The following is a 15,715-nucleotide window of genomic DNA, read 5'->3' as shown; positions in this document are numbered from 1 at the left end:
TAAGTAAAGGATTTTATACACTTCCAGAATGTATTCCAGTGGGAATTGTAATAAGAACATGTGATTCAGATATCAACTTTTTAAATAAAATGGAATATATAAAATAATATATGTAACTAACATTTTAAGTGATAAAATTTTCCACTAATTTCAATTAATCAACAACTTGAAGAGGATTTTTTTTAGTGAAAATAAGCCTCTCTCTTTTTTTTTTATTATACAGTATTTCTTTTAAATGAAGCTGTCATACAAATGTTGGCTATCATCTGTTTATGCTCAGAGACAGCACTTTTTTTTTGTGGTGGAGGGGCAGGGAAATCTCTCATTCTTAGGATGTATGACTTAAACAGTGCAGCTACTCCAACTTACTAATGAAAACATCTAAGTCTGGGTTTTTCAGTACTAGGCAAGAGAAGGATAATAAAAGATCCTTTTGTGAAGGCCAAGTTGTATCATCCAAATAGGTCTCCCCTGAATATTAGTAGATAAAAGTTTATTTTTGGTGCAAGCAGTGACTGACCTCTATTATTCCACTCACTGTGCCTAAAACACCTTATCTGTAAAAGCATAATCAAAATAATTGCTTATGTCTCTAGAGTTCTTTGAAAATTAGATAATGTCAGCAAAAGTGCTTTTAGCTGCTACAGTGGTATTATGACCTTTATTCTCCACTTAGAATTAGTCTTAAAATAGTTCCATGATAACCTCTCATTAAAGTTTTTGAGTCTGTTTCAAGCCAATGATATGGAAGGACAGTAGTTACAGACCATATTAAATAACTAGTAGTTAGTGTTTGGGGATAGGAAAAGGAAAAGAAAAAGGGAACCACAGAAGAAAGTTGTCAAACTTTTGACATAAAAGTTGGCTAGGGTGACTTCCTCCCTACCTCCTTCTCTCCCTCTCTCCTTCCTGGTCTTCTCTCCCTCCTTTCCACCCTCCCTTCCACTTAACAGATATTTATCACAGGACCAAATTACTTATATTTGCTGGTAAAAAAGCAGATTCTGGGAAGCTCTGAGAAGCCTCCTTCTCTGCCAGCTCAGTTCTTTGGTTTAATATAGAATGGAAGGAAGAAGGGAAAGGAGAGAACTAGAGGTGCTCTGGGGAAGGGGCTGAGGGATGGCTTATTTTTCCAGGGTAGTTGGGGGTCTGAGAAATAAGAAAGTAGACAAGATGAGTGAAGAACATGCTAAAAAGGGGAAACTATTTTTTTTATTTTTTATTTTTTATTTTTTATTTTATTTTATTCTTATGTTAATCCCCATACATTACATCATTAGTTTTAGATGAAGTGTTCCATGATTCATTGTTTGTGCACAACACCCAGTGCTCCATGCAGAATGTGCCCTCCTCAATACCCACCACCAGGCTAACCCATCTGCCCACCCCCCTCCCCTCTAGAACCCTCAGTTTGTTTTTCAGAGTCTATCGTCTCTCATGGTTCGTCTACCCTCCGATTTCCCCCGCTTCATTCTTCCCCTCCCGCTACCTTCTTCTTCTTCTTCTTTTTTTTTTTCTTAACATATATTGCATTATTTGTTTCAGAGGTACAGATCTGAGATTCAACAGTCTTGCACAATTCACAGTGCTTACCAGAGCACACACCCTCCCCAGTGTCCATCACCCAGTCACCCCATCCCTCCCACCCCACCCCCCACTCCAACAACACTCAGTTTGAAGGGGAAACTATTTTTTTTAAAAAAGATTTTTATTTATTTATTTGAGAGAGAGAGAGAGAGCACAAGCAGGGGGGAGGGGTAGAGAGAGAGGGAGAAGTAGACTTCCTGCTTCTCAATGAGCAGGGAGCCCAGTGCGGGACTCAATCCCGGGACCCTGGGATCATGACCTGAGCAGAAGACAGACACTTAACCGACTGAGCCACCCAGGCGCCCAAAAAGGGGAAACTTTTTTTAAAAAAGAAATTATTCACATATGTCTATTTTAATGAGTAAAAAAATCAAGTAAAGAGTTTGAGCTATTATAAAATTACTTTTTGGTAATTTTTTTAAGAACCTAATGTTCCTAAAACGAGTTAGAGGCCAGGGAAACAAAGTAAAAGTAGGAATAGCACAGAGGAGCAGGCATATAAATAATGAGGAGCATAAATTGTTAAAGTTGTAGCAGAAATACATACGGGGTACTTTGGGGGCAGTGGGGAAGGAGTCACTATTTCTATAGGGAAAGAGACAATTAAGGGGCCATAAAAAGACCAGTTTTAAAAAGAAAAACACACAAAAACCTTTTCTTTAGAAAAGTTTGTCAGAAAAAAAAAATCATATAGATTTCAGTGATCTTAATTGCTGTGATTAAAATATTATATTCCACCTGCTTCTTTAGGTGGTCTGAAAGCAGTCCTTATAAAAGGCTGAAATGTTATTTCAAAAAACAGTTTTCTTTGAGGGACTCCTGGGTGGCTCAGTCAGTTAAGTATCTGACTCTTGATCTCAGCTCAGGTCTTGAGCTCAGGTCTTGATCTCAGGGTCATGAGTTCAAGCCCCGCATTGGGCTCCATGCTGGGTGAGGAGCCTACTTAAAAAAAGAATAGTTTTCTTTGAGAAAGCCCAGTTTTCCCAGTATCTCACAGCCTCTGCATAGTGTAAAATTATTTTAAAACTGAGTCACTTGATTTTGGTTGCGGTCCTCTCCTATTGGAATGCAGGGGCGATGCTAGTCCTGTGTTCATGGGTAGACTTTCCACAGTTTCTTGAGGTGCATGTTAATTATCAGCCAACACTCGAGGCTGATCTAGAAGAGGCTGGAAATCCACTTGTCAGGATATTGTGGAGGATACACAAACATCAGAGAGCAAGTTGGAGAAGCACTCAGGTAAATATCCAAGTCATAGGTTTATGATTTTATGAATATTTTTATTCCTGCAGCTATTTATTTTAAAATATGTCTTTTTTTTTTTTTAAAGATTTTATTTATTTGACACAGAGAGAGCAACAGCGAGAGAGGGAACACAAGCAGGGGGAGTGGGAGAGGGAGAAGCAGGCTTCCCGCCGAGCAGGGAGCCCGATGCGGGGCTCGATCCCAGGACCCTGGGATCATGACCTGAGCTGAAGGCAGATGCTGTACGACTGAGCCACCCAGGCGCCCCAAAATATATCTTTTTAAAAGCATTTTTTTCTCATTAGAAAAATGCATTTGTCGCGTAATTTGTGGAAAATAAAAGAAAAAGAAAGAAATTATCCATAATCCCTATACCAAAAGAGAGTTCCCCTCCTCCTTCCCTTTCTCTGCTTCCATTTAAAAGGAGCATGGAGTAGTATTCACAGCAGAAAGAATGTCAGGATTCAGATTCTCATTCTGCCACTTATTAATCACGTTACCAGCGCAAGTTGCTTTCCCTTCTCTGTGCTCAGTTTTCTCAACTATGAAATACAGACAGTAATAGTACCTGCCTCCTGGGTTTGTTATGAGCTTAAATTAATCAGTAAATGTAAAGGATTTAGAAGAATATCTGGTTCACTGTATATGTTATGTAAATATGGGCTATTATTATTAGTGATTAAGAACATAGACTCTTGTGCCAAACTGGGTTTTTCCTATCAACATTTCTTAGTAAATTTAAATGGAGGGCTGAGAGATAATGCTCATCCACATAATACATCTTTCCTCAGGCCCCCCACCAAAATATTTACTTGTTGCTTTTAAGTGGCATTAATTAAAAAATAACATCCTTAGTTTTGACCTGAAGTACCTCCTTATTATGTGACTATTAGGCTCATTGTTAAATGCAAAAGTGCTGTGTGACCTTGGGCAAACTACCTAATTTTCTTTACTCAAATTTCTTACTCCTCAGTTAAAACTTTAAAAAAAAATTTTTTTTAAAGATTTTATTTATTTATTTGAGACAGAGAGAATGAGATAGAGCATGAGAGGAGGGAGGGTCAGAGGGAGAAGCAGACTCCCTGCTGAGCAGGGAGCCCGATGTGGGACTCGATCCCGGGACTCCAGGATCATGACCTGAGCCGAAGGCAGTCGCCTAACCAACTGAGCCACCCAGGCGCCCTAAAAAAATTTTTTTTAAGTAGGCTCCACACTGGGCCTACTTAAGGGAAAAAAAGAAAACAAACCCTCACAACCCTGAGATCAAGACCTGAGCTGAGATCAAGAGTCAGATGTTCAACCAAATGAGACACGCAGGCACCCCCTCAGTTAAAACTTTTGATAACAAGTTCACTAAAGTTGTGAAATAATCTAGATGTCTGTATGTTATTGAATATTGTATTGTAGAAAAACCACCATCTCTTTCAGAATTCTTCCTGTTAGAAAGAGCCTGATTTTTTTCTTTTACTTTGAAAAGTGAATAGGACCTTGATCCTCAACCCATTCATTTCGTTCATGCCATTGCACATCGGGGAAGCTCTTTGGTACACAGAATAATTCATTGCCCTTGAGGAGCTGAGAATGAGGGAGGAAGCATCCAGGTAGCAAGATGCCATTATAATTCAGCATGGAAAATGCCATAGCAGATGAGGAATAAATCGTTAAGGGAGATTGTGTTTTCTTGTCACACAAACATGTACAATACAGATGAGGTAATTGTACCTTGAAATTCTCAGCTAAAAGGCTATATTTAAACATAGACCTAAGAGGCAGACAGAAAGGTATTTGAATCACTGGCCCATCTTAACTGGTACTGGCAAAGCCAATTACGAGCTCTTCTAAGCCTCAGTTTCCTTTTTTTTTTCCTTTTTAAATCCAGGTAGTTAACACCTACTTAGTGAGATCTTGTACAGATGACATATAGATGAAAAGTATCTAGCAGAATAGCAGTAAATCTCCAAGTAGAGCTTTTGTTTCTTGTTTATGTATTTATTCAATAAATATTTATTGAGTGCCCACTAGCAGTTGGAAATAAGCAGGGGAATAAGTTATACAACATCCTCCTCACAGAACTTACATTACATAGTGGGAGAATCAGATAACATACACACAAGCAAATAAATAATCCAAATAATTGCAGGCTGTGATAAGAGCCATAAAGTTAATAAAGAATGTATATGAGAGAAAGTAAAGAGGTGGGCGGAGTGGGCAGGTAACTTTAGATAGGTTGGCTGGGGAAGGTCTCTCAGAGGATAGGAATTTAAGCAAATACCTGAAAAATGAGAAGAAGCAATCCATGGTTGGAAAAAGGAAGCTCATTCCAGGCAGAGAACAGAAAGTTCCTTTTCTTCCTTCTCTGCCTCCTCTCCTTTCTCTTGTTCTCCCCCCCCCCATTTTCTTTATGGGGGAGGGGGTCACCATTAATATTTGGAGGCTTCTCATTCCTGGGCTATTTTGTTATGTATAATAGACTCAAAGACTGGTTTTCAGTGGTTAAAAGTAAAATTAACCATACACAGGGTGTGTTTTAGAAGTCTACCATTGAGATAAATTTAGAAAAATAGTTTTGTAGATTGATTTTGTGATTCTGAGTAAAGATATATTTAGTCTACTGTAGTGTTTCTCAGGCTTCTAAAAAATTATTTATTCTTTAAACTTCATGTTTTATAAGGCATTATCTACCCCCAAATTGCATTTATTAAGTGTTAATAAGCTTATCTTTGTATCTATAGTTCATAAAAACCATCAATACCAATCAGTTTTTGGTTGAATCAGATCCCTAATAAAGGAAAGTCTGATTGAAGGCAGAATTTGAATTGTTCTTTGTATTACTGAGAGTAAGCACAACCTACTACCTAGGGCTTCTATCAATGCATGTTACAGATAGAATGGACAGTCTGGGTTAATCTAGCAATTCAATTAAGTGGAAGTCAATAAGAAATCTAAAAGCAGGAATATTTGTCTCCCTTCCCCACAATGCAGTGTATTTGACCAAGTGGGTCCCTTAGACTTGAGAGGGACATCTACATTAAGAAGTTAAGAGGATTTTGTTTTATAAAAAACAGTTTGGGGCACGTGGGTGGGCTCAGTTGGTTAAATGTCTGCCTTTGGCTCAGGTCATGATCTCAGGGTCTTGGGATCAAGCCCCATGTGGGGCTCCCTGCTCAGCGGGGAGTCTGCTTCTCCCCTCTCCCTCTGCAGCTCCCCCTGCTTGTGCTCTCTCTCTCACTCACTCTCTCTCTCAAATAAATATATAAAATCTTCCAAAAAAAAAAAAAAAACCAGCTAAAGGACATTTTTTTACTACATGTGAAGACTTAGAGGTCTGGAGTCCCTGACAGAAGACCCACTAATTCTAGAGAATTGGAGTTCTAGATTTAGGCATCTAGAATCAAAATACTCTTAATTTTGGCTTTTAATCTTTCCTCAAAGTGATCTATGTATATGATTTGGATAATTCTTTTAGAATACTTTGCATATCAATTATCCATACTAAACATTCAAGTTTGAATATCAGGGGGCCAATTTGGCATTTGCTCTAAGGCAGGCCCTGTACTACTCCTTTTTACATACTGATTAAATTTGTCTTCTCTGTCTACTAGGTTGTAAATCCTTGAAGGCACAGATCAGGTCTATTTTTATTATTACTATGTCCCAAGCACACATAATGGAGGTTCAAAATTTTTATGATTCAAAAAACTATGTTATTTATCAGCATCTGGCCTGGGTCTTTTGTGATAAACCTGAGTCTCCACTTGAGGTCTTCTGCCTGGAATGCATCCTTTCTTAATTTTATTTTCTGAAGAATCCTTTCAAGCACCCTAATGCAAAGTAGGTCAAGTTGCATGCACTCTCTGATTCCATTTATCTTGAAGTTTTTCATTGCTTTCAGTTTAGAAGTCTAGCTTTACTTGACCTTCAATGAAACATTTATTATGTGAGCATTTTAATATTTAATATTTTATCTCTTAGGGATTTTTTCCATTTGCTTTACATTTTATTGGAGGTTTATGGGGAAAATGAAAAGGTCAAAACAAAGGAATGGCCTGGTTGATAGCAGGTGCCCTAAATAAGAGTCTTCTTTCTCCATATCAGCTCCTTAGAAAATCCTCTTAACTTCTTAATGTAGATGTCCCTCTCAAGTCTAAGGGACCCACTTGGTCAAATACACTGCATTGTGGGGAAGGGAGACAAATATTCTTGCTTTTAGATTTCTTATTGACTTCCACTTAATTGAATTGCTACATTAACCCAGACTGTCCATTCTATTTGTAACATGCACTGATAGAAGCCCTAGGTAGTAGGTTGTATGCTCACTACTACCACTCCCACCATTTAGGCTGTTTGCTGATCATGATAAAATTGTGTTTGTTGGGATGCCTAGGTGGCTTAGTCAGTTAAGAATTTGCCTTCAGCTCAGGTCATGACCCCAGGGTCCTGGGATGGAGCTCCACATCGGGCTCCCTGCTCAGCAGGGAGTCTGTTTCTCTCTCTGTCTGCCGCTCCCACTGCTTGTGCTCTCTCTCTTTCTGACAAATAAACAAATAAAATCTTTAAAAATATTGTGTTTGTTCATAAACCTATTTACTCCAGTTGTTTTGTTATTGTAATTCCATAATATAATTAACTGATAATATATGATTGATAAGGAAAATTATAGATTTTATTAAAATTGAATTATTGTGATAATGGTATCATGGATATATGCATATGCATACCCAAACTCATCAAAATGTATACATAAATATGTGCCATTTTTTGTATGTTAAGTATACCTCAGGGGGAGACGAACCATGAGAGACTATGGACTCTGAGAAACAAACTGAGTGTTCTAGAGGGGAGGGGGGTGGGGGATGGGTTAGCCTGGTGATGGGTATTAAAGAGGGCACGTACTGAATGGAGCACTGGGTGTTATACACAAACAACGAATCATGGAACACTACATCAAAAACTAATGATGTAATGTATGGTGACTAACATAACATAATAAAAAAAATTAGCATAGAATATTGCTGTTGAGGGAAGTTTCATTCAGATCAAGTACATCTTTGATATTTGTAATTTAAGTCTTTCAATTTATGAGCATTTAGATTAATGAAACTGGAAAAGCTTATGCTCTACTTAGTCTTAATTGTTTACTTGTAAGTTCAGTAAGGGAAAAAAAGATCTCTATGATTTACCTAACAACAGAAACACAATTATTTTTAAGACAAGTTTATTATGAATGTTCTTAAATATTATTTATAAGAACAAGAATTTCGAATGGAAAAAAGAACTTGGGTAGTTATTTTATAATGTTTCAGGTTTGTTAAATCTACTTGAATCCCTTTACAAATTAGAATGAGATATAATAACCTATCACTTGAAATTTCATGTAAGTGTCCTGAGGGAATGATGATCCTAGTTCTCACTCTTTAGAGTAGAACAACCTTAACTTTTCCCTATAACAATTACATTTCTCATAAATTCAATGAAAGTATTTCCACAAGGATTTGTAACTCTGCAGATTCCCAATAAGAGATATATATATAAAAAAAAGTATACCTCAATAAAGCTTAAAAATCCTTAAAATATTTAAAAAATCAAATTAAAGTTTGGAAAGATTCAATAAAGTCAGCTCCCTAAAAAATTAGGTGTGAACAACACAGCTGTAAAATGGAAAAAAATCATAGAAAATTTTTCCTTAGTTTGTTTCAAAAGTATCATTAAATACTTTAAAGAATGTAGAAACTGTAAATGATGCGTTATTGGTGCAATTTAGTAAAAAATGGCATTGGACCAGACAATAAAACAAAACTTTGGTCCTGAAACTGTAAAATATAGGAAAAAGGCTCTTTGACATTGGTCTTGGCAATGATATTTTGGATATGATACCAAAAGCACAAGCAACAAAAGTAAAATTAATAAGTGGGATTACATCAAGCTAAAAAGTGTCTGCACATCAAAGACACAATCAACAAAATGAAAAGGCAACCTACAGAATAGAAGAAAATACTTGCAAATCATACGTCTGATAAAGGGTTAAAATCCAAAATATATAAAGAACTCACACAACTCAATAGCAAAAAAAAGCAATCTTATTAAAAAATGGACAGAGGAACTAAATAGATATTTTTCCAAAGAAGACATGCAAATGACCAACAGGTACATGAAAAGGAGCTCAACATCACTAATCATCAGGGAAATGCAAATCAAAACCACAATTATCACCTTGCACCTGTCAGAATGACTATCATCAAAAAGATAAGTGATCACAAGTATTTGGTAGGGGATGTGGAGAAAAGAGAACACCTGTGCACTGTGGTGGGAATATAAATTGGTACAGCCACTGCAGAAAACAGTATGGTGGTTCCTCAAACAATTTAAAATAGAACTTCAAGCAACCCCAGTTCTGGGTATATATCCAAGGAAATTAAATTATTATCTTGAACAGATATCTGACCTCCCATGTTCTTTGCAACATTATTCATATAGCCAAGACATGGAAACAACCTAAGTGTCAGTCAATAGATGAATGAATATAGAAGATGTGGTATATACATACAATGGAATATTATTCAGCCACAAAAAGGAAGGAAATCCTCTTATTGGCAACAATATGAATGGGCCTTGAGGACATTACGCTAAATGAAATAAGTCAGACAGAGAAAGACAAATACTGTATAATCTCTTACTTAAAGGTATAATCTAAAAATGCTGAACTCATACAGACAGAGAGTAGAGTGGTAGTTATCAGAGGCTAGGGGTTCAGGGAAATGGGGAGAGGTTGATCAAAGGATATAAACTTCTAGTTATAAAACAAATAAGTTCTGGGGAATCTAATGTACAGTATGATGATTATAGCTAATAATACTGTATCATATACTTGAAAGTTGCTAAGACAGTAGATCTTAAATGTTCTCACCAGAAAAAAGAAAAGGTAATTATGTGACATGATAGAAGAGGGTATCATTTTGCAACATATAATTGTATCAAATAAACATTTCACACCTTCAATTATATCTCAGTAAAGCTGGAAAAATATCAAGGGGAATAAATGAATATTTATGTAGTTTGTTTTAAGCTAAAATATGAGTATAGCATTTTAAAATGATTTTAAATGATTGTTCAACTAACTAAATCTGGGTAGTATAAAAGGATTCTACTTTATTAGTGTCTGGAAATTCAGAGTCATGGATTAAAAAAAGAATAATAACATTTACCTGGAGTTGGAGCTACCAGAACAGTGCTATTTTCTCACTTAGATCTGGATAATCATTTATTTATTTATTTAATCTGAGAAGAATTTATTAAAAGCAAAAATTAGGAAAAAATTAAAAATAAAAAAAACCACAGGATAAAATAACACCTGTAAATTAAACAGAAACTTTCTTAACTAATCCCATGTTAAAAAGGAAGGTTAAAAACTTCCAAACTACTTAGAAATAAGAAAAATAAAAGCTCAATGTACAAATGGGATACACAACCCCCAAAATATTCAGAATGAAATTTATGGCCTTAAATACATGTATTAGAAAAAAAAAGAACTTAATTAAATAACATCTAACTAGAGCAAAAAGGGAAAAGCAGCTAAAGCAATTAGGAAGAAACCATAAAGATATAAACAGTGGGGGGGGGAATCGGAGGGGTAGACGAACCATGAGAGACGATGGACTCTGAAAAACAAACAGGGTTCTAGAGGGGAGGGGGGTGGGAGGATGGGTTAGCCTGGTGGTGGGTATTGAGGAGGGCACATTCTGCATGGAGCACTGGGTGTTATGCACAAACAATGAATCATGGAACACTTCATCTAAAACTAATGATGTAATGTATGGGGATTAACATAAGAATAAAAAAAATAAATTAAAAAAAAGATATAAACAGCAGCACATATATCGATAATTATTAAAAACAACAAATTATATCATGCAACAACCATAAACCCTCTTTGAGAATTTCAACACATGGCATGAGGGTTGTTTGTGCTTCCTACAATAATGCTGCAGTATTGATAATCTCACATCCTCAGTGAAATATACAAGCAGTTCTTTCTCCTCCTGAGTTCACAGGTCGGCTGGTATGACCTGTTTCACAGTGGAGTTAGCTTGGGATGGTTCTGCTCCACATGTCTTTTTCACTCCTCCCGAGCCCCACAGGTTAGCTAGGCCAGGGCAAGAGGGCAATGGCAGAGTGTAAGAACAAACAAAAAAGTAAGTGTTAGGGCATATTTTAAACTCTTGCTTGTGGTCCATGAACTTATATCCTCATTGGTCAAAGTAAGTCAAAGAGTTAAAGCTAACATCAAGGTAAAGAGATATGTATCCTGTACCTACAGCAGGATGGACTGCAAAGTTATATGCTGAAGATATGAATAATGGAGGGATGAAGAACTGGGGCCAGAAATTTAATTTACAGCATAACGTATAAGTTCAAGCACAAGTATTTCCATGTGTAAGTCTGATGTAGTTGGGGACAGAGGAATACAAATATATACATATTTTTTAATAAAGTTATAATAACATAAAATATATATTGACTATGTAACTCTGCCATAATTACCTCAATTCATATTCTGTTGTTCTAGTATATTGCTTTCAGATTGTTAAAAATTAAGATTTGGAAGAAAAAAAATGGGAGAATATGTTAACAATCCTCAATTGATGAAGTATTTCTTTATCTGGGTACTGCTAACACACTTTGTAAATCTATACATAAAGCTATACATTCTGTGCATTTTTGCTCTCTGGATACTATAATTTTTTTTATATAGCTGGGATTCTGGAAAGATGGCAATGACAACGATACTATGTTCTTTCCATCTCTCCAGTAAAACTGACAGGCAAATAGATAGCAAAACAAAGTATCTACAGTTGACAACCAAACTAGGTGAAAAGGCATCCCTACCAATCTCCAAATTCAAGCAGTTGGTTACAGTCCTGTGTGTGGGGAAGAAGAGGGAGCCATGAGAACAATGTCTGACAAAAGATCAGCAGACCTCCAAAGAGCCAGTATGGGCTCAGTGAAAACCACAGATGGCTGATTGCAGAAGAGTAGCTAAAACTGGAGGTTGCCCTCTCCAGCATGGATCAGAGGTGGTACTGGCAGTAAGAAGGCCTGAAGGACATGGAATATACGAATGCTGGTCACTCTCAAAACTGACTTGTGAAGGCTTCCTCGTGGGACAAGGCCTCACTCTGAGGAGTAATGATGCCAGTGAAATCGAAATTGAACATGACAGAGATGAACAAAAGAGAAGGTCCAGATCAAAGTTAGAGAGGGAAAGAGAACCAGGATTTCACAGAAAGCAAGCCATTGTATTGCTGAACATCGTACAAAAACATTAGAAGCAGAACCTCTGGGAAGACAGAAAAGCTTTCCTGAACTTGGCTTAATTATATAGTTCAGGAAGACTAATTTTACCAAAAAATGAAAAAAGGAAAGGCATAGATATCAAATCCCATGCAAACTTATTATAAGAATAAAGAGAATAAAGTACGGAATAATATCTCTACAGACAAGGAAAGCATGTCAGAAAGACATGCTCACAAAAGAGAGCAAAGCTGTTTTTGTATTTAACATCTACTATGTTAAAACGAGCTAAAAGACATGAATAAAGTAATATGAACATGGAGGAGCAACATAAATTAGAACTATTAGATCAAAGAACTCAAGAAAGAATTAGAAACTATAGAAAAATATTTCAGAAAAGAATACTGAAGTTGAAAGAACACAAAAACAACAGCAACAATAAATTAATGCCTTTAGACAAAGTGAAAAATAGGAAAATTTAAAATACCCATAAAAATTGAAGGAAGAGGTAAAAAGAGTTAAGAGGAAAATAAGCAAGATACTGAAAATAGACACAAGAGATTAAAAATACAGATAAGAAAAATCACAGAAGTAGAAAACCAAAGTAAGAAAATAGAATACGTACTGAAAGCAATCACATAAAAAAAAAAAAAGATGAACCATGAGAGACTATGGACTCTGAGAAACAAACTGAGGGTTTTAGAGGGGAGAGGGGTGGGGGGATGGGTTAGCCTGGTGGTGGGTATTAAGGAGGGCATGTGTTGAATGGAGCACTGGGTGTTATACACAAACAATGAATCATGGAACACTGTATCAAAAACTAATGATGTAATGTATGATGACTAACATAACATAATAAAATAAAATTTAAAAAAATCCTGAAGATAAAACAATAAAAAAATTCTAAACTACATATTGAGAAAAATATGTGTGTGCGCCTGGGAATATTGACACTGAATGAGCAGCACCACTGCATATTCTAATAAAATTGCTGAACCTTAAAAAAATAGTAAAAGAAGAGAGAATATGTTTTGGGAACACCTAGAAAAAAAAAGCATGTGACTTATAAGGGAAAAGATACAGATAATCTTTTTTAAAATGACTTTTTTAGTTTGTATTGTAGTAAAAATACGAAAAAAATTGTGATGAGAACATTTGGATTGAAATCACAGTTTCTGACATGTATAAATGATACAGTCTTTGTCAAGTTTCTTAACTGGATAAAAAACTCAGTTTTTTCAGCTACAAAATGCAAGTAGTGATCATACACATCTTACAGAATTATTGAGAGAATTAAATGAGATGATTATATATATATATATATGTACCAGATGCTTCTAAAAGTGTGGTCTGTCATAAAAATTTATTAAAATATATTTTGAAATAATGTTGTTTAATGCATACTTCTTAAAATCACTCAGATCTAATTTGTCCACTGTCAGATGTAAGAAAGAAATGAGAAATGAGCTCAAGTAGAGAGGATCACACAGTGCAATCTTATAAATTTAACTAACAGATGGCATAACAAAGGCCATTGTGGTGATCCTGAATATCTCTTGGTAAGTTGCCAGAGTCCAGTCCCGTTTGTACCTGACTCCCTCTAGATGATGCCTGAATTCCCGTCTGGCATGGGCATTTAAAGGGATCTCTTTCTCTTGAGCAATCTATAGCTCTCTTTTATCCTGGAAGCAAAATAGAGCTGATCTTTCCAGGACATTTCTGAATAGCATATGCTTCATGAGTGAAATCATACCCTTGCTGGGTAATTAATTAATCTCATTAGTCAACCAGATGAACCCAAACCTTTACAAGCAACCCCTGAGTAGGATCCCAGATCATCACAAAGTCAGGGCATCAGTACGACACTCTGACAAGGGCAATAGCTACTCTGCTATTAAGCACTTTTTAACTACCAAGAAGCAATTGAAGAGAATCTTCTGAGTCCTTTTTATTTTATCTCCAACAACAAACTGAAGGCTATTTAAAATTTGAAGACATTATTTCTAAGAGGCTATTTGTTATAGTCAAGTGATTTATATAGATTCAATTTTAGAATGACATATTTTAAAGGAGAAAATGTGAAGTGATTTTAGGTATATGAGTTGTAGTACAAATAGCATGCTGTTTTGGTGCTATGTTAATAAAACAAGTGCATATATAGGGTGCTCTTAAATGGGCACCTTTTTTTTTTTTTTAATGTGATAGTAGTTTTTATTCACCAGGCATTTGTGTCAAGTACAAAAGCCTTTGGTCCTAGATAATAAAAGGACATTTTTGTAATCAAGTCAGTAATCCTTTCAAGATGAAAGTAGGCCTTCTTTCTGGACAAATATGAAAGATAAACATCCTTGACCATTAATTGGATTTTTGAAATCAATGCCAAGGAAATGTAATTGTCACTACAAGGTTGCCTGTTTCACAAAGTTCTATCACTTTTCATTATATTAGAAATCTATTCATATTCTGGACTTGCCACACTGCACAGTGTTTAAAATTATGTTATTTCACCTTGTTTTATATCTGGAGTCAGGATATGGATCTATGTGAACAGGTTCTAGCCCTAGCCATGGGATATCACCGCAGTTCTAATCAGGGAGTAAGATGTGCTGTAGCTTTTCAGCCTCAAATCTCTCTGGGGTAGCATATAGTTCAATCAACAAGTCCTCTTAAAATCTGGGGTCAAGATAAGAAGTTCACTCTCTAAACCACCATAGAGAGGATGAATTTATGGGTATAGAGACATGGCCCATTCTAACTTTTTTTTGGAAGTGTGGACCACCACAGCTCTGTTAAAGCATATAATCCATCCTTGCCTAATTCCTAACCTGCTTATGAGTGGTAGAAGCTGGCTTTCTTTTCTCCTTAAATCTAGGTGGCCCCTTGTGGGTGGGGGGTTTGCTACTCCTTCTAGTCTAGATTCTATCAACCCCAAGACCTAGAATGAGGAGTTCCCATCTTACTACCTGCCTAAGTCCTTATCTTCTGATCTTGGATCTTCTCTTTCCTGGGATGATACTTGGAATATTCACTACATTTGGAAAAATAATCTTTCAAGCTGATGGGGATTGCTCATGATTTGTGGCCTCTCAACAGAATTGTTCCAGTGCAAAACAATAACTTTGGAAACATTACTCAAATTTTGAGTTATTAGACTAAAACAGATCACACCGTTTTTTATGGTTCTTTCTGAGGGACAGGTAAAGGCAAGACCTGACAGCTTTTCCTGGAGTATTCCAGGTCTGTATTCTACATATATATGGGAAATGCACATTTTCACAAGAAAATCCAACTGCCTGTAGGCACAGCATAAAGTTAAGACACAACTATTTCTCCAAAGATAGGTCAATACACACGAGCCCTGTTGCTGAAGTGCCAGGCTGGCTGCAAAAAAGCCCAGAAAAGCTTATTAAAACAAATGTCTGGGTCTCATAGACAGAGAATCTGGTTTGGTGGGTTTTCTTTGAAGCTCAAGAATATGCATATTTTCAAAAAGTGCCACAGGTGGTTCTAAAGCATGGCAAGTTTGGGAAACTTGATGGCCTTTTACATTGTCATACAGAACCAGTTTCACAAATTACACCATTTCAGATGACAC

Source organism: Mirounga leonina, unplaced genomic scaffold (assembly GCF_011800145.1).
Source record: "Mirounga leonina isolate KUSES-001 unplaced genomic scaffold, KU_Mleo_1.0 Mir_170, whole genome shotgun sequence".
Classification (NCBI taxonomy): Eukaryota; Metazoa; Chordata; class Mammalia; order Carnivora; family Phocidae; genus Mirounga; species Mirounga leonina.
Note: the sequence above shows the minus strand (reverse complement) of the source record.